The sequence below is a fragment of the Oncorhynchus keta genome, chromosome 34, assembly GCF_023373465.1.
Source record: "Oncorhynchus keta strain PuntledgeMale-10-30-2019 chromosome 34, Oket_V2, whole genome shotgun sequence".
NCBI classification, from domain to species: domain Eukaryota; kingdom Metazoa; phylum Chordata; class Actinopteri; order Salmoniformes; family Salmonidae; genus Oncorhynchus; species Oncorhynchus keta.
The window spans coordinates 27,272,140-27,290,435 of record NC_068454.1 but is presented as its reverse complement, the minus strand read 5'-3'; the positions used below and the strand labels follow the sequence as shown (position 1 = coordinate 27,290,435).

Genomic DNA, 18,296 nt, shown 5'->3' with positions numbered 1-18,296 from the left:
TCTTTCTGGGTCACAGACTGAGAGGTCCAGCTCAGACCTGCTGCTTGCCCATGACCTCACACGAGAGAGATGGATAAAGAGAGAGAGACTGCCACCAGTCTGACAGATGGGTTGGCATACCTGATAGAGGAAAGATGGCTGCCTGTATGTGCTGCCTGGTGACCCCTCCAGGGCCATATCCGCCTATCTGTCTGTGTGAAAAATAAAGTCCAAACCTTTCTGCTGCTGTGCTTTGGCCTCTCCAAGAGATCCTCTCAAAGACAGGTCATCTGATCAGGATGCTGTATCTTTCCTCTGATGCTTTCTTCCCCTCATCATATACCCTACTCCTTTCTCATGATTTGGTTGGGTCTAATTGTGCTGCTGTCCTGGGGCTCTGTGGAGTCTGTTTGTGTTTGTGAACAGAGCCCCAGGACCAGCTTGCTTAGGGGACTCTTCTCCAGGTTCATCTCTCTGTAGGTGATGGCTTTGTTATGGAAGGTTTGAGAATCGCTTCCTTTTAGGTGGTTGTAGAATTTAACAGCTCTTTTCTGGATTTTGATCATTAGTGGATATCGGCCTAATTCTGCTCTGTGTGCATTATTGGGTGTTTTACATTGTACGCGGAGGATATATGTTGCAGAATTCTGCATGCAGAGTCTCAAATCTCTGTTGGTGAGTGGACCCCAGACCTCTATAAAGGGCAATGGGTTCTATGCTGAGTAACCACCCCTCTCCTCCCCCCAGCCCGGACCCAGATACCTATTGGTATTCTGCCACTCCTACCCCTTGCTGAGCGGGCAGTGAGGTGTGGAGGACACCATACAGTCACCTCCAACCTCCCAACCCACTCCACAGGCTTCCTGTATCATTGTCCCCTTAATGTCCCCTTCTCTTGTCCTGATCCCAACTCACTGATGAAGCGCTGACATGTTTTATAACAATAAAGGAACACGTAACAACTTCCATGATCCTTTAATAGTTTTGCTGAATTTCCTTTAGACTTCAGTTTTGCTCCTCAGTCCATGCAGCTTGGTTGGAGAGTGAGGTAGCGTCAGCGCTCCTTTCTCCTCTCCCATCTTCCAACCCTTCCCCTAGATACAGAATAGTGTGGTGTGTTTGTTCTTTGCTGTTCCTGAACCACTCATGTGTCTTTGTGAAGAAGCACAACACTCCATAGTGAAAAACGGTCTATATCTTTAAACTCAGGCCTACAGAAGCAAATTTGCTTGGCATTGAATCAGAAGAGGATGCTAATCTGATAAATAATGAGTTTAGTATCAGTACTGATTAGCTGCTATAATGCTGTAATTGCCAGGTGTAACAAACCTGGGCTACATCCCAAATTGTGCACTATTCCCTATTTAGTGCACTACTTTTGACCAGGGTGCATAGGTGGCCATTGGGAATACAACCATAGACTCTCTAAAAATAACATTTGACATGAAGTGTTTGAATTGATTCCTAAAGACTGTTTTTGCTGTTGATAACAGATTATACTATTTCCTTCCTCCCTCTGTCACCATATCCTCCCTCTCTTTATCCCCTCAATCCCCTTCTATTTTCTCTCTCTCTCTCTTTCTTTCTTTCTCCCTATCTCTTCCTCCCTCTCTATCTCTGTCTCTATCTTCCTCTTTCTCTCTCTCTGCCTCCTCCATACCCCTCATGTTTGCACTAATCACTTAACCAGTCTTTCTCTGTTTCCAGACCTTGCTGTTCTGTGTGTGTGTTGATGCTTTAACCCCCATTAATGCACAGACTAGGTGTTAGCCAATAGGGCAACCTGGAGGGAACGAGAGAAGAAAATAATGAAGTGTATCTGGGTTCAAGCCCTATGGCACCACAATGCCACCATCAGGACAAAGTGTGTGTGTGTGTGCGTGCATGTGTTGACGTGTACGTGCCTTCATGTGTGTGTGTGTGCATCAGCGTGTTTGTGTTTGTGTGTGTATCCACTCAACAGCTATATGTAATTGGCTTGGATATGTGGATTCCATTTCTTACCATGATTTGCATATGAGCATTTGTTATGAGCAAAGCAGGGAGCAAAAGTGCACCATTAAATATGTACAAGTTGACAAACTGTTGCAATGGGTAGACTTTCTACACAACATATTTATCTTCTCAATGGTCTAGAAGGGAGTAAGAACACCTACTGGGCATCTTGCTCTGTTTTACCTTAAATCAATTATTATTGATATTAATGGTGTTTTTATCTCATATATTATCTGATCTCACCTTAATTGTCCATTTAAGATTGACATAAACCATTTGTCAGGAGTAGAAAATTATGTGTTTGCCTGACCTCAGGATAAACAAGTTTAGCCTAACCTGCCTCTTCTGATTCCCAGGTCAATACCACATGTTCCACTCTCCCCTTCATTCTGGCAAATTACATTCTCCTTTCTCACCCAAGGTCAGCACCTCCCCCTTCCTCCCCTCTGCCCTCCCTGTCTCTGATCATCATCTATATTTCATTGACCTCCTTGGAAGGTGTTGGCTCGGCACACACACACACTCCATCTCTCACAGACACAGACCTGTGTGTGTGAAATGCCAGTGGGATTGGCTGTGGTGTGAATACTGATGGTGTTGATGGTGACTTGGCTAGTTAGAGAACCGTCCAATTCCAGTCTGGATTATTCCATCACACTGCCAGACCTTCTGTATAATTATAATGGCAGCCATTTATTTTTCCAGCTAAATGGAAGGAGTGCAGTCTCATCCCTTTCACTAGGCTCACATCCCAAATGGCACCATATGCCCTATTTAGTGCACTACTTTGACCAGAGCCCTATTTGCCATTTGAGATGCAGTCTATGTTGTTTAGATGCGATGGGAGAGCTCTGCCAGCCTATGTCTCTCTCCTCTCCTCCCCTAGTGTATGTACGGCGGCTCTATCGTTTCTAGCGGTGGTTCTCTTCTTGTGTGGCTGGAGGAGAAGGGTAGAATTGCTGTACGAAGCTAAAAATGAGTCTGCTTAGCATTAACTTGGATGCATTTTACTGTCCATTGTCAAAGGAATTATATGAGCTTAAACTGCAATATCGAGACATGGTACTCACTTTGCAAAAAATATTGCTATATTGTACAATGTATAAGGTTGAAAAGATAAAGATATGAAATAGATTTAATAAGCGAAACTGAGCGTAAGCAACAAGAAAGGGTTGTTGTTGGCCTTCTAGGCAGAGTTGAAAGGAGAAGCCATATCTCAGACTGGCCAATAAAAAGAACAAGGATTAAGATGGGCAAAAGAACACAGACTCTGGACAGAGGAACTCTGCCTAGAAGGCCAGCATCCAGCCAGTCACCTCTTCACTGTTGACGTTGAGACTGGTGTTTTGCGGGTACTATTTAATGAAGCTGCCAGTTGAGGACTTGTGAGACGTCTGTTTCTCAAACTAGACACTAATGTACTTGTCCTTTTGCTCAGTTGTGCACCGGGGTCTCCCACTCCTCTTTCTATTCTGGTTAGGACCAGTTTGCTCTGTTCTGTGAAGGAAGTAGTACACAGCATTTTTATGAGATCTTCAGTTTCTTGGAAATTTCTTGCATGGAATAGCCTCCATTTCTCAGAACAAGAATAGACTGCCGAGTTTCAGAAGAAAGTTCTTCGTTTCTGGTCTGTAATCAAACCAATAAATGCTGAGACTCCATATACTCAACTAGTCTAAAGAAGGCCAGTTTTATTGATTCTTTAACCTCATAGTCCGCCCCATCCCGCATGTGGTCGCGTTACTACAGCCTCAAGCTCATTACCATAACGCAACGTTAGCGATTTCTAAAAATCGCAAATGAAATGAAATAAATATGCCTGCTCTCAAGCTTATCCTTTTCTTAACAATCCTGTCATCTCAGATTTTCAAAATATGCTTTAGAACCAGAGAAAATCAATAATTGGTGTAAGAGTGGTGATAGCTAGCTTAGCATTTAGCGTTAGCATTTAGCACGCAACATATTCACAAAAAACAGCAAAGGGATAAAATAAAATAATTTACCTTTGAAGAACTTCATATGTTTCAATGAGGAGACTCTCAGTTACATAGCAGATGTCCAGTTTTTCCTGAAAGATTCTTGTGTAGGACACAACGTTCCGTTTTGTTACTATGCATTTGGCTACCGAAACTAACCGAAAATTCAGTCACCTACACGTCAAACTTTTTTCCGAATTAACTCCATAATATCGACTGAAACATGGAAAACGTTGTTTGAATCAATCCTCAAGGTGTTTTGTCATATATCTCTTCATTGAAATGCCGTCCCTGGAAGCCTGCATTCTTCTCTGATTCGGATGGAAAAATACTGGTAGCTGACTTTTGCGCACCAATTTCCACGCAGACACCGTGCGGGACACTTGGCAATTGTAGTCTCTTATGGTCAATCTTCCAATGATATGCCTACAAATACGTCACAATGCTGCAGACACCTTGGGGAAACGATAGAAAGTGTCCGTTCATTCCTGTCGCATTCACAGCCATATAAGGCGATCATGGAAAACGTAGCTTCAGAAATCCTGTTCATTTCCTGGGCGCTCAAACATCTTGGTTTTGCCTGAAGCTTTTGTTCAACGGCACTCACAGTGAAAATCTTTGCAGTTCTGGAAACGTCAGAGTGTCTTCTTTCCAAAACTATCAATTCCAAGCATAGTCGAGCATCTTTTCGTGACAAAATATTGCGCTTAAAACAGGCACGTCTTTTTATCCAAAAATGAAATAATGCCCCTAGTGGACTAACAGGTTAATCAGGACATCAGTTTTCAGCTGTGCTAACATATTTGCAAAATGGTTTTCTAATGATCAATTAGCCTTTTAAAATGATCAACTTGGATTAGTAACACAACATGCCATTGGAACACAGGAGTGATGGTTGCTGATAATGGGCCTCTGTACACCTATGTAGATATTACAGAAATGTGTAGTTTCCAGCTACAATAGTCATTTACAACTTTTGTACGATAGTGTACATAAGGACGAATGCACACACATGCAGGCACGAGTCTGTCCTCATGTGGACTTCATACACTGTGACTGCTAGACATCTAGACAGCAGAACAGAGTGGAATTTGACCATGATGCAATTTTCTTCCTTGAAAAGTCTTTGATTTATGTATTGTCATTTTCACTGAAGCCTTGGTACCAAAGCATCAAACAGCAGGTCTGAATACAAAGCACAGCATCTTTTCCGTAGTTCATAGGGTTCTCATGTTTGACTCTGGAGCTCTTAAGTCAGAACAGATGTAACTGTCTAATGGTAACTTTCCTTTTTAAGTCATGGGCTGCTGCCCCTTAATAATTATCCTGTCTGACCAGTCATATAGCTCTGGTCAAAAGTAGTGTACTATATAGTGTATACGTACATGGGTAACAGGGTATCAAAGTAGTGCGCTACATAGGGAATAGGGTGTCATTTCAGGCACTGTCATCAGTCCTATCTGTTCTATTATCATAGGATCAAGTGTCTAAATGGCCATTGTGTGCATTGATTTCTCATCCCTTTGAAGTAGACACGAAGGATAAATATTATGTGGATGAGAAGAATTATCAAGCCTGCTGTAATCAGTGATCATTGATCTCCTGCCTACCTTCCACAAGTAATCTATTTTAAATACACTCTCAGCTGCCTGCACCACACACCCACCGAGCTCTCTGTTCTCTGTCCTCTCCCTTTGTAATGGTATTGAGAGAGAGAGAGAGAGAGAGAGAGAGAGAGAGAGAGAGAGAGAGAGAGAGAGAGAGAGAGAGAGAGAGAGAGAGAGAGAGAGAGAGAGAGAGAGAGAGAGAGAGAGAGAGAGAGAGAGAGAGAGAGAGAGAGAGAGAGAGTGAGAGTGAGAGAGAGAGAGATAATTATGTTGTTAATGTAGTATGGTAGTCTACCATCAAATACAGCATTGTATAACAAAGAGAGGGACTCACTTTATTATAGATTATTCATTTGTTCTGTAAGTGTTTGTTCTTAAAGGGTTGTGCGTGTGTATAAAGTAAGGAAGTGTCAGGTATCTCTCCTCACGTCTCCTCTTCTCTCCTAACTTCTCTTCTCCTCTCCTCACCTCTCCTCTCCTCACCTCTCCTCTCCTCACCTCTCCTCACCTCTCTTCTCCTTACCTCTCCTCACCTCTCCTCACCTCTCTTCTCCTTACCTCTCCTCTTCTCTCCTCACCTCTCTTCTCCTTACCTCTTCTCTTCTCTCCTCACCTCTCTTCTCCTTACCTCTCCTCTCCTCACCTCTCCTCACCTCTCTTCTCCTTACCTCTCCTCTTCTCTCCTCACCTATCTCCTCCTTACGTCTCCTCTTCTCTCCTCACCTCTCTTCTCCTTACCTCTTCTCTCCTCTCCTCACCTATCTCCTCCTTACGTCTCCTCTTCTCCTCACCTCTCTTCTCCTTACCTCTTCTCTTCTCTCCTCACCTCTCTTCTCCTTACGTCTCCTCTTCTCTCCTCACCTCTCTTCTCCTTACCTCTTCTCTTCTCTCCTCACCTCTCTTCTCCTTACGTCTCCTCTTCTCTCCTCACCTCTCTTCTCCTTACCTCTCCTCTCCTCTCCTCACCTCTCCTCACCTCTCTTCTCCTTACGTCTCCTCTTCTCTCCTCACCTCTCTTCTCCTTACCTCTCCTCTTCTCTCCTCACCTCTCTTCTCCTTACCTCTCCTCTCCTCACCTCTCCTCTCCTCACCTCTCCTCTCCTCTCCTCACCTCTCCTCACCTCTCTTCTCCTTACCTCTCCTCTTCTCTCCTCACCTCTCTTCTCCTTACCTCTTCTCTTCTCTCCTCACCTCTCTTCTCCTTACCTCTTCTCTTCTCTCCTCACCTCTCTTCTCCTTACGTCTCCTCTTCTCTCCTCACCTCTTATCTCCTCACCTCTCTTCTCCTTACGTCTCCTCTTCTCTCCTCACCTCTCTTCTCCTTACCTCTCCTCTTCTCTCCTCACCTCTCTTCTCCTTAACTCTCCTCTTCTCTCCTCACCTCTCTTCTCCTTACCTCTTCTCTTCTCTCCTCACCTCTCTTCTCCTCACATCTCCTCTTCTCTCCTCACCTCTCCTCTTATCTCCTAACTTCTCCTCTCCTCTCCTCTCCTCACCTCTACTCACCTCTTCTCACCTCTCCCCTTCTCTCCTCACCTCCCCTCTCCTCCCTTCATCTCTCCTCACCTCTCTTCTCCTTACCTCTCCTCTTCTCTCCTCACCTCTCTTCTCCTTACCTCTCCTCTTCTCTCCTCACCTCTCTTCTCCTTACCTCTCCTCTTCTCTCCTCACCTCTCTTCTCCTTACCTCTCCTCTTCTCTCCTCACCTCTCTTCTCCTTACCTCTCCTCTTCTCTCCTCACCTCTCTTCTCCTTACGTCTCCTCTTCTCTCCTCACCTCTCTTCTCCTTACCTCTCCTCTTCTCTCCTCACCACTCTTCTCCTTACCTCTTCTCTTCTCTCCTCACCTCTCTTCTCCTTACCTCTTCTTTTCTCTCTTCTCCTTACCTCTTCTCACCCCTCTTCTCCTCACCTCTTCTCTCCTTTCTCTCCTCCCCTCTCCTATACCCTTCTCAACTCTCCTCACCTCTCCTCACCTCTCCTCTCCTCTCCTTTTCTCACCTCTCCTCACCTAGTATATGTATGTGGTTATCACAACCCAGCATTAACCACAAACCCCCCCACACACACAGAGACACACACACATACACGCAGTCTGTGTTGTGTTTCTGTTCTTTGTTCCCACCTACCGTGTCCAACTCATTGAACAGCAATCAGATAAACCGACCAGGTGGGGGAAAACAAGCTAAGTGTCTGCACGTCCTCCACCGCTCAGCTCGGTCCCTCACTTCCAATCCTAAACACTTCACTCCCCATCTCCATCCCCACACACACACAAACACACACACACCCTATCATTGTGCTAGGTAATTAACATTCAAGCGTTGGCAAGCCATCCATTTTCCTTCCACTGCTTAATTGTCTTGAAAATTGAGGAGATTACTGAGAGAGAGAGCGATTTATGTACAAATAAGATTCTGTCAGGACCCATCAGCACGACTCACGCACACCGGCTGACTGCCACTGAACACACACACAATCACACGCAGTTAGTCATTGACACACACACACACAAACACACACAGTTTGTCAGTCACAGCCACACACCTACTCCCCCCGCTTACCACACTCAGAACCTCTTCCTCTCTTCCTTTCTTCCTTTCTTCCTCTCTTCCTCCTATCCTCTCTTCCTCCCATCCTCTCTTCCTCTCTTCCTCCCATCCTCTCTTCCTCCCATCATCTCTTCCTTTCTTCCTTTCTTCCTCTCTTCCTCCCATCCTCTCTTCCTCCCATCCTCTCTTCCTCTCTTCCTCCCATCCTCTCTTCCTCCCATCTTCTCTTCCTCCCATCCTCTCTTCCTCTCCTCCTCCCATCCTCTCTTCCTCCCATCCTCTCTTCCTTTCTTCCTCCCATCCTCTCTTCCTCTCCTCCTCTCTTCCTCCCATCCTCTTTTCCTCTTTTCTTCTCTTCCTCCCATCCTCTCTTCCTCTCTTCCTCTCTTCCTCCCATCCTCTTTTCCTCTCTTCCTCTCTTCCTCCCATCCTCTCTTCCTCTCTTCCTCTCTTCCTCTCTTCCTCTCTTCCTCTCTTCCTCCCATCCTCTCTTCCTCTCTTCCTCCCATTCTCTTTTCCTCTTTTCTTCTCTTCCTCCCATCCTCTTCCTCTATTCCTCCCATCCTCTCTTCCTCCCATCCTCTTTTCCTCTTTTCCTCTCTTCCTCCCATCCTCTCTTCCTCCCATCCTCTCTTCCTCCCATCCTCTTTTCCTCTTTTCCTCTCTTCCTCCCATCCTCTTCCTCCCATCCTCTCTTCCTCCCATCCTCTCTTCCTCCCATCCTCTTTTCCTCTTTTCCTCTCTTCCTCCCATCCTCTCTTCCTCCCATCCTCTTTTCCTCTTTTCCTCTCTTCCTCCCATCCTCTTTTCCTCTTTTCCTCTTTTCCTCTCTTCCTCCCATCCTCTTCCTCCCATCCTCTCTTCCTCCCATCCTCTTTTCCTCTTTTCCTCTCTTCCTCCCATCCTTTCTTCCTCCCATCCTCTTCCTTTCTTCCTCCCATCCTCTCTTCCTCCCATCCTCTCTTCCTCTCTTCCTCTCATCCTCTCTTCCTCTCCTCCTCCCATCCTCTTTTCCTCTTTTCTTCTCTTCCTCCCATCCTCTTCCTCCCATCCTCTCTTCCTCCCATCCTCTTTTCCTATTTTCGTCTCTTCCTCCCATCCTCTCTTCCTCCCAACACACAGAGAGTGAAGCAGTGTCTATATTTCGGATGGTTGTCTGTCTGTGTCAGAACAGATCCATTCCCTCTTCATTCCCACCTCTGTTTAGCCTTCCAAATCCACAGGTAATTCACTTTTAATGGACAATTATTGCTGAGCTATTCATCACACTGAAGCCAACCAGTGTTAAAGAGAGAGATCGAGAGAGAATGGGAGAGAGAGGGAGAGGGGCAGGGAGAGAGAGGGGGGAAGGGAGAGAGAGGAAGAGGGGCAGGGAGAGAGAGGGGGAAAGGGAGAGAGAGGGAGAGGGGCAGAGAGAGAGAGGGAGAGGGGCAGGGAGAGAGAGGGAGAGGGGCAGAGAGAGAGAGGGAGAGGGGCAGAGAGAGAGAGGGAGAGGGGCAGAGAGAGAGAGGGAGAGGGGCAGAGAAAGAGAGGGAGAGGGGCAGAGAGAGAGAGGGAGAGGGGCAGAGAGAGAGAGGGAGAGGGGCAGGGAGAGAGAGGGAGAGGGGCAGAGAGAGAGAGGGAGAGGGGCAGGGAGAGAGAGGGAGAGGGGCAGAGAGAGAGAGGGAGAGGGGCAGAGAGAGAGAGGGAGAGGGGCAGAGAGAGAGAGGGAGAGGGGCAGGAGAGAGAGGGAGAGGGGCAGAGAGAGAGAGGGAGAGGGGCAGAGAGAGAGAGGGAGAGGGGCAGAGAGAGAGAGGGAGAGGGGCAGAGAGAGAGAGGGAGAGGGGCAGAGAGAGAGAGGGAGAGGTGCAGAGAGAGAGAGGGAGAGGGGCAGAGAGAGAGAGGGAGAGGGGCAGAGAGAGAGAGGGAGAGGGGCAGAGAGAGAGAGGGAGAGGGGCAGAGAGAGAGAGAGGGGGAAAGGGAGAGAGAGGAAGAGGGGCAGAGAGAGAGAGGAAGAGGGGCAGGGAGAGAGAGGAAGAGGGGCAGAGAGAGAGAGGGGGAAAGGGAGAGTCAGAGAAGGGTCTGTAGTGGATCGACAGCACAAATGAACAGAGGAAAGACAATCTGACAGCATGCTTTTCTTTCAGATGCTGGGATGACTGGGTTCAAAGAAGGTTAGGATATAGCAGGGATTATCATGTGTGTGCGTGCATACGTACTTGCTTGCGTGCATACCTATGTAGGTGCATGTGTGCGTGTGTACGTGTGTGATCAAGCCTGTTTGAACCCGAACATTGTAGCACAGCAGACACATCCCCCTATACGTGGCCTATCACTTCATTTCAATTTGGCGGAGAACATCAACACTAGTATTGGCCCGCTGTCTTTCTTTCCACACTGCTCTTCCTTGTCATCTCTCTCTCTTGTTTTGTTTTCTCTCTCTCTCTCTTTCTCTCTCGTTCTTTCTCTCTTTTTCTTTCTCTTTCTCTCTCTCTCCTTCTCTCTATTTTCGCACAGCTCTCATTCCCCTTTCCCTGTTGTGCCTGCTTGGTATGGAAGCCCTGTCTGCACCTCCCCTTCAATACCCCTCTCCCCCGTTCCCCTGCTTAGAGAGAGAGAGGGATGGTGAGAGAGAGAAACAGAGGGAGAGCGAGAGAGAAAATGGGAGAAAGAAAATAAAGAGGGTGAAAAAGAGAGGGGCGTGAGGGAGACAGCAGGGTGTGTTTTCTTCTTTCTCCCGCCCAAATGAGCCCGGTGTGGTGACAGCCTTACCACTGGAATCTCACCTCTTATACCACCTCCACGCTCCTTCTCCTTCTCCTCCTCAGCCCCCAGTCTACCCATTCCAACCTAAATCCAATTTGTTATGGTTTCAAATAAGGTCTGTTCTCTGTTTGCTCACTGTTTGGCCCCAACGTGCTTTCTCTTACTCTGAGACCAACTTAAATAGGTGAATTTGCTTTTCTTATTCTTCAGAGGCTGGGGCAATCTTGTAGCGATAAACAATGGGGACTACGGTTCTATAGCGCAGGCGATATTTGTTCAGACACTGCTGTTACTTTGGCATTGAATGCCCTTCCATTGATATGTGTGTGCATTCTGCTCTGCCATCAGATGCAGGACACTCACTTTGTGTGAGCTGCTCAAGTTCTTGAGTAGCTTTTTTGTTCTTCTCTACTTTGAACTTCAGTCTACAATACTTTTTTTTTAGGTTAAACACTGCAGCTCACATACAGCTTTATTAGAAGGTGCTGCTTGGTTCAGGGACTGACCTCAAGTGTCGTAAGGAAATAGAAGAAGCGCTATTGTACAACAGTAGCAGTGTTGCCATGTATAGGGTCTCTGCTACACACTCCCTCCATACACACGTTAATCAATTAACCGTATTGTTCGCTATTCCACAAAATCAATTTCAGGAGTTTTATCACACAGATAGGTGCTTCCGCACCAGGAAACGTTATCAGGGAAAGAACGACTCTATGTCGGGCCTTATCGCTGCAAACTATCTATTCATTAAAGGGTGGTGACTCAAGTTGCTATTTTTTAATTGTTTAGTAAAAAAGTATGACACTTTGCCGAGCCCCAATACACTGTTATGAAATGGATTCTCCTTCTGAAGAGTCAAATCAATTATGATAGTTGATTAAAGTTTTGCATAGCTGATGATATTGGTGATATCATTTTGTGCCCAAAAGATTAGTGATGGGTCGTTCGCGAACGAGTTGGCTCTAAGAGGTGAACGTTGGGAGCCGGCTCGCATATCAGAAGAGCTGAATCTATTTATAAAAATATTTAAAAAATATGAATAATCCAAAGATTTAAATGAATAGAATGAACTAATTCAAAGAACGAAAAAATAAATAAAATAATATAGGCCTTAAATGCTCAATTGCACACACATTCGTTCTGACTGTCTGCTCAGACTAACAGCCTCACCTGTTGTTCCTGTCAACCAATGAACCACAGATGCATGAAGGAGGGCCGAGCCAACTCACTCACAGTCACACACTTAGCAGCTGAGTAGAGAGAGGAAGGACAGCTGTGAAAAAAACAGCTGGAAAATGAGTCAGAAGCACAGTAGCATTTGGATGCATTTTAATAATGTAGACAATGTTAGAGCACAGTGTAGAATTTTACAAAACAAAATCTCATATAAAGCCGGTTCTACACACAACCTTCACCGGCATATGCGAACTGTGCACCCAACTGTGAAGCTAGTAGCTGCAGCGGAGCTTCAGAAACTAGCGGGCGTGCTAGTGATAGTGGTGGAGCCAGCACCTCCACTCGTGGAGATGTATCCACTCATTCAAGTAGGCCTACTCCGCAACCCACAGCAACACATTCTTCTATGGAACAGTTTATGCCAAATTCTATGTCTGTAGCAAAACAAGGTCAAATTGATATTGAATTGGCTAAAATGATTTCCACCGATTTCCAGCCATTTTCGATCGTGGAGGAGAGAGTTTTTAGAAATGATAGCAATAGTCTAAATCCAATGTACACAATTCCAAGCAGGAAAACACTTTCAAAATCACTTATTCCACAACTGTATGAGAGCACACAGGCTTCAGTGTGGGAAAGAGTCCAAAAAGCTACTGCAGTTTTCCTTACCACTGACTGCTGGACATCAAGGGTAACCACTTCTTACATGTCGGTTACATGTCACTTCATTGAAGATTTTTCTATGTCTAGCTGTTGTCATGACGTTGGCCTGGGGGGTAGGTTTATGACAGTCATAAATACCTCTTCCCCCCTTTTTCCTCTCTCTACCCTACTGATGTTACATTTGCAAACACATTGGTTAACATAGAGATTCTGGGAACATCAGAAGGTGGGGGGAAATGAACTATATTCTGGTAATCTGACCAATTGAACATATGCGGTGGTACTTAATGAATATGATGTCAGTTCGGTTGTCATCTGAGACATTCTCATCAATGATAAAATGACATAAACTCCAACATCAGCGTGAGCTTTGGTTGCGAATGGTATGAACTTTGAACTCTTATTCACTACAGAAGTGATACCTCCTAGCCGTTGAGTTAGCAACAGCAGTGGCAAATGAGGGTTAGGAAGGAACAGACAGCGTATCCCGTCTATCACACAAATACGTTACTACAAAGTATCCAATTGACCACCAGAGACATTCTTTAAGATATTGTATTTACGATAGCACAGCTTCGCCCATTTTTCCTCAGTCTTCCCGCTCTTTCACTCAAACCCAGCCCCTTTTCTTTTGTGTAACAAGCTGTCATATCTGTTTCTGCCCGCCAGGGACATTTTCCTTTATGACGTAATGTGTAATCAAGTTATGATTAACTATGTGTATGTGTAATTCTATCTGATTAGTTAAGTATTTAGTAAATAAATAATTAATCCCAATTTTGTATTGCTGATTCAACTTGTTAGCCAGGGTTCGTGCAGATAACCAAGAATTTACTACTTTCAGGTGAGACAGAATTAAGGTGACAATGAATATTGACTGCTATTGATGTAAAATATTACTAGGTCTTTATCCTCTTGATTCTAGCCATCCCGGATCCGGGATCGTGAATACAGCCTCAAGCTCATTACCATAACGCAACGTTAACTATTCATGAAAATCGCAAATGAAATGAAATAAATATGCTAGCTCTCAAGCTTATTAGCCTTTTGTTAACAACACTGTCATCTCAGATTTTCAAAATATGCTTTTCAACCATAGCAAAACAAGCATTTGTGTAAGATTATTGATAGCTAGCGTAGCATTTAGCGTAGCATTCACTATGCAACATTTTCACAAAAACAAGAAAAGCATTCAAATAAAATAATTTACCTTTGAAGAACTTCAGATGTTTTCAATGAGGAGACTCTCAGTTATATAGCAAATGTTCAGTTTTTCCAAAAATATTATTTGTTTAGGACAAATCGCTCCGTTTTCTTCATCATATTTAGCCACGAAAAAAACCTGTATCCATGAGTGTAAATATCCCCGCAGCTCATTAGCATAACACAACGTTAACTATTCATGAAAATCGCAAATGAAATGAAATAAATATGCTTGCTCTCAAGCTTAGCCTTTTGTTAACAACACTGTCATCTCAGATTTTCAAAATATGCTTTTCAACCATAGCAAAACAAGCATTTGTATAACAGCATTCATAGCTAGCGTAGCATTTAGCGTTAGCATTGAGCGGGCAACATTTTCACAAAAACAAGAAAAGCATTCAAATAAAATCATTTACCTTTGAAGAACTTCGGATGTTTTCAATGAGGAGACTCTCAGTTAGATAGCAAATGTTCAGTTTGTCCAAAAAGATTCTTTGTGTAGGAGAAATCGCTCCGTTTTGTACATCACGTTTGGCTACAAAAAAAAACGAAAATTCAGTCATCAAAACGCCAAACTTTTTTCCAAATGAACTCCATAATATCGACTGAAACATGGTAAACGTTGTTTAGAATCAATCCTCAAGGTGTTTTTCACATATCTCTTCGATGATATATCGTTCGTGGAAGTCTCCTCTCTCCCCTGAATCACATGGATGAATGCGTGCAGCTTGGAGATTACGCACCAATTTCGACAAAGGACACCGGGCGGACACCTGGTAAATGTAGTCTCTTATGGCCAATCTTCCAATGATATGCCTACAAATACGTCACAATGCTGCAGACACCTTGGGCAAACGGCAGAAAGCATAGGCTCGTTCAGGGCACATTCACAGCCATATAAGGAGACAATGGAAAACAGAGCCTCAAAAATTCTGCTAATTTCCTATTTGAAGTTTCATCTTGGTTTCGCCTCTAGCATCAGTTCCGTGGCACTCACAGATAATATCTTTGCAGTTTTGGAAACGTCAGAGTGTTTTCTTTCCAAAGCTGTCAATTATATGCATAGTCGAGCATCTTTTCGTGACAAAATATCTTGTTTAAAATGTGAACGTTTTTTTATCCATAAAGTAAAAGAGCGCCCCCTATATCCAATAACTTAAGAGTTTATTCGGAAGATAACAGCTCTATAAATATTATTTCGTGGTGCCCCGACTCTCTAGTTAATTACATTTACATGATTAGCTCAATCAGGTAATATTAATTACGGAGAAAGGATTTTATAGAATAGCATGTCATATCACTTAAACCGGCATAGCCAAAGACACGACACTGTCTTCTGGACTGCTTTGAGTTCAGTGACAGGCACACCTCAGAGAACTTCCACAGGAGCACAGTAGGTGATGAAAAACTAAAGTCTACACAACGCCAGATGGGGATGGCTGAGCAGAGGCCTAAACAAGACTGCACTACAAGTTGGAATTCAACATTTTATATGTTGAAGCTGTTTCTTGAGTCAAAAGATGCCATCATCTCTACCCTGGCCATTGTCAATGCACCTGTTGATGCTCTGACCCAAGAGGAATGGGAGGTGATGGAGGAGGTGTGCAGAGTCCTGGAACCCTTTGAGCAGGTTACTGTGGAGATCAGTGGAGAGAGGTACAATAAGCAGTTATTACTACATCATTATTTAATCCAGTATTATTTACAGTTGAAGTGGGAAGTTTACATACACCTTAGACAAATACATTTAAACTCAGTTTTTCACAGTTCCTGACATCCTAGTAGAAATTCCCTGTCTTAGGTCAGTTAGGATCACCACTTAATTTTAATATGAAATGTCAACATAAGAGTAGAGATAATTATTTATTTCAGCTTTTATTTCTTTCATCACATTCCCAGTGGGTCAGAAGTTTACATACACTCAATTAGTATTTGGTGGCATTGCCTTTAAATTGTTTAACTTGGGTCAAACGCTTCGGGTAGCCTTCCACAAGCTTACCACAATGAGTTTTTTGTATTTTGGCCCATTCCTCCTGACAGAGCTGATGTAACTGTGTCAGGTATATAGGCTGCCTTGCTTACACACACTTTTTCAGTTCTGCCCACACATTTTCTATGGGATGGAGGTCAGGGCTTTGTGATGGCAACCTCAATAGCTTGACTTTGTTCTCCTTAAGCCATTTTACTACAACTTGGAAGTATGCTTGAGGTCATTGTCCATTCAGAAGACCCATTTGCGACCAAGCTTTAACTTCCTGACTGATGACTTGAGATGTTGCGTCAATATATCCACATAATTTCCCTTCCTCATGATGCCATCTATTTTGTGAAGTGCACCAGTCCCTCCTACAGCAAAACACCCCCACAACATGATGTTGCCCACCCCCATTGCCTCACGGTTGGGGTGGTGTTCTTCGGCTTGCAAGCCTCCACCTTTTTCCTCCAAACATAACAATGGTCATTATAGCCAAACAGTTCTATTTTTGTTTCATCAGACCAGAGGACATTTCTCCAAAAAGTACCATGGCCCCATGTGCAGTTGCAAACCGTAGTCTGGCTTTTTATGGCGGTTTTGGAGCAGTGGCTTATTCCTTGCTGAGCGGCCTTTCAGGTTATGTCAATATAGGACTTGTTTTACTGTCGATATAGATATGTTTGTACCTGTTTCCTCCAGCATCTTCACAAGGTCCTTCCTTTGCTGTTGTTCTGGGATTGATTTGCACTTTTTGCACCAAAGTACGTTCATCTCTCTCCTTCCTGATCGGTATTATGGCTGCGTGGTCCCATAGTGTTTATACTTGTGTACTATTGTTTGTACAGATGAACGTGGTACCTTCAGGACAACCAGACTTGTGGAGGTCTATAATTTTTTTCTGAGGTCTTGGCTGATTTCTTTTGATTTTCCCATGATGTCAAACAAAGAGGCACTGAGTCTGAAGGTAGGCCTTGAAATACATCAAATTATGTCAATTAGCCTATCAGAAGATTCTAAAGCCATGGCATAATTTTCCAAGGCACAATCAACTTAGTGTATGTGAACTTCTGACCCACTGGAATTGTGATACAAGTGTAAGTGAAATAATCTGTCTGTAAACAATTGTTGGAAAAATGACTTGTGTCATGCACAAAGTAGATGTCCTGACCGACTTGCCAAAACTATAGTTTGTTAACAAGAAATGTGTGGAGTGGTTGAAAAACAAGTTATAATGACTCCAACCTAAGTGTATGTAAACTTCCGACTTCAACTGTATGAGCAGTAGATGAGAATGTAGTATCAGTTGACAAAACATGAACCTGAACTAATGTTACTGATCTCTCTCTTAAGGGTCTGCAGCAAATCACAGCCAGCTGCCAGAGAGAAGCAAATGTAACCACAGGACATGTGACAGAGTTGATGGACACCCTATGTTCATCAATGGACAGAAAGTTCTACAGAATGGAATATAATCACGTGCTATCAGAAACCACTGCACTTGACCCCAGGTTTAAGAAGTTAGCCTTCAGTGATGCCAGAGCGATTTATGAGGCTCTTCAAAGAATAACCTCAGCAGCAGGGAGGAACAGACCCAGCAGTCATTTGGCTCAAGCACCAGGGCAACAGGAAGAAGAAGGATCAGATGGAGCAGAAGCACCAGCAGTAGTGCCACAAACATCTGCTGTTTGGATGCTTTTTGACGAGAGAGCAACTGGGGATGCAGCACGAAGGAATCCCTCAGCAGATGTCATATTGGAGGTCCGATCCTATTTGGAGGATCCTCTGAGCTAGTGGAAGAACAAGGCCTCTGTCTACCCACGGCTTACTAAACTCATGACAGGGAGACTCTGCATACTGGCCACACCCGTTCCCTCTGAGAGGGTCTTCTCAATAATGGGACAAATAATTACTAAGAGAATAAAAAACCACATCAGCCCCTCGAAAGTGAGACAGCTTGTATTTCAGAATGCAAATCTCTCATAAAATAAAAATCTGGTCAGCATTGCTGTGTGCTGCTGGTTATAACATGGCAATAAAGAAGAGAGAGAAAAGAGGGACCAGTTTAATGTTTTAAGTGGGATGCTGCAGTTTTGCACAGTGTTATCTATTTTTCTTTGATATGGTGAAATATTCTATTATTATGTTGTTCAGATTGTATTCGTTTTGCATTGTTACATTTATATGCACTTTGTTCATATACATTAAAAAGTTTACTCTAAATGCAAATGTTTAATAGCATTATTTTTCACAACAAACCAATGCATTTTTAAATACATTGTGGTTAAGGTAGAGTATGATTTCATTGAATCATTTTATTAGAATTGTTTTAACACCAGTCATAGTCAAACTACCGCAAACTGTTTGACTTGAAAAAATACAAAACATATATTTTTTTAAAGAGCCGTTTGGGAGCCAAAAGAGCCGGC

General features: G+C 44.0%; 1 protein-coding gene across 2 annotated transcripts in view; it reads left to right on the top strand.

Moving 5' to 3' along the window:
* The window catches only part of LOC118366646 (receptor tyrosine-protein kinase erbB-4-like), a 545,013-nt gene that overhangs the window by 509,563 nt on the left and 17,154 nt on the right, over positions 1 to 18,296 (top strand). The window lies entirely within an intron of this gene.